We start from the raw sequence: 2,281 nt of genomic DNA on the forward strand, positions 1-2,281 counted from the left end.
GATTATTATTTGTGTCATTGTGTTCAAGCCAAACAAAAATTGGATCACTCGGTTATAGATGGTGAAGGTTTAGAGTACCATGTTGGTGCAGTGGTTGTAACCAGCACATGGCTTAGACGATATTCTATGAAGAACCCTAACTTGTGGTTATTTGAGGATTGGCAAACAGAGAGGAAGATTCTTCATTATTCAAATCTTGTTGTCGCATAAAATGTCCACTTGATAAAATATGGTGGAAAACCACATAATAAGAATCTTTGGAAAGTTCGCGAGTCAGACCACGAGGCAATACTTGAGACATTAAAATGTCGAGCAGATCCAATTGGCTCATTAGATTGAATACAGAGAGAGGGAGAGAGAGAAAGAGTGATCAACTGGATCCAAATACATTGTTGCAACCTCTTCCCCAAGACTGTCCACATGACTAAGGTGGACCGTATTGTTATGATGCGTAAGTGATGAGATTTAGTTTAAATCGTAGATTTTATGTTTTGATTTGTTTAGAATCTAGATTTTATGTTTTGATGTCTCCAATTTTTTTAAAGCTAGAACAATATTTTTCATATTTTCTCATTGTGACGATATTTTTATTTCATTGCATGTTCTCTTGGATGACAGGAGGGAGAGAAGAAAAATAAGTAGATTTCCAAACAGCCAGCTACACTTCTTCATGTAATTTATTCAAAAAAAATTTAACTATTTATTTCATCATGGTTGCCACCATTTGCAAAGCATTAGATGACGTCCTTGGGGTCAACATGTGGTGGGGATGGAATTAAAAGGGAAACATTTTTATCCCCACAAGTATTTGGTTACCCAAGGTTTGTGACAACCTCCTACAACCAATCTGGTTGTGAATCTTGCATTAGCAAGCTTAATCTAATATCAATGTTTGTTGTATGCTCAAGGTTTTATCTCCTATAATAGTCCACTGGCTGGTTCAGGTTTTCTAGTTGGGTATTTTTAGGTGCAATTGTACCTAGTCCCTTCATATTTTGTCCATAACTCCTCAACAAAGTGTTAATTGGTTCATCTAATAAGCCATTGATTTTTAGGAAGGATTCAATAGTGATTTCCTCCCCCTCGCTTTACAACTCATCAATATTTGCATCATCTATAGTAGTTGTTTCTTCTGATCCACTACTTGTGGGTTGTGGTTTAGATCCCTATTTTCCATCCTCATCAACAATGAAGCACTTTCTTGGGCCTATATCATTCACTAAAACCTCCCTATTCAAGACCATATCCCTATCCTATGGAAACCACTCATTATATTATCAGGTGTAAGTGCCAAATTGGAGGCTTTGCTGGATAACATTCCTAACTCCTCACGACCAATATTGATTTGAGGGTTCCTAGCCAATCACACATTCCAAATATGTTTTAAGTAAGATTTTAATGGTAAGAAAAAACTAACATCCAATGATTGACACCTATAGATGGTATATGCTACAAGTGACACACAATCTATGCCCAACTTCTTTTCTTTATCAATTATTTTCCATGTCATATGGATTCCATGATCATCAAATACTAGAAGACACCTTTTTGAGAGAAACACCCCACATGGAATTGTTCTTACAAAGTGGTCTAGCCAATTCAAGAATAATTGTTTCATCATCCATCCATGTACTTGCACTGCCATGCAGGCCTTGAGATCATAATTGAAAATGTAGTTTTTTATATGTCTCTTAGCCTTGAACAAATAAAAATTGGAATTCTCTAACCAACAGTAATGTAAGGAGACCCACCCTGCTAGTTTAGGCCACTATACCCAAACTAACCAATGACTTCTTCTGATCCTATAGGATTTCTTCCTGACCCTATTCCCAAGAGGATATCTCCCAACTATCCCCTTCCCTAGGATCTATGCACACCAATTGACTATGTCAACTTCAATCACCCCAATATTCAAATGAAGGCATTTTCTCTCTACTAGGAAAAATTGGGCACAAACCCCAATGCAATATCTAGGGTTATTATATGGTCCTCAACTTGATATTTCCAAACTCTCCTAATCATCACAAGACTCCACTCACCAACCCAAATCATAGATGTCCTTTTCTTTCTTACTTGACCTACTAGGTCTAGAGCCCCAATTAGGCCAAAATTTTCAAACTCACTAGGTGCTCTTGCACCATTCTCCCCATGTGACAAAGAACTCATGGTGGATAAATCTGAAGGAATTTCATAGGAATACCTTTCTTTCCAAAATCACTCTCATCTATCAATGTTACTTCAGATTCGGGTTGATCCTTCCATTTGATAAGATGCTCCATAG

The sequence above is a fragment of the Cupressus sempervirens genome, chromosome 8 (genome assembly GCF_028749045.1).
Source record: "Cupressus sempervirens isolate cs-2001-9-10 chromosome 8, ASM2874904v1, whole genome shotgun sequence".
Classification (NCBI taxonomy): domain Eukaryota; kingdom Viridiplantae; phylum Streptophyta; class Pinopsida; order Cupressales; family Cupressaceae; genus Cupressus; species Cupressus sempervirens.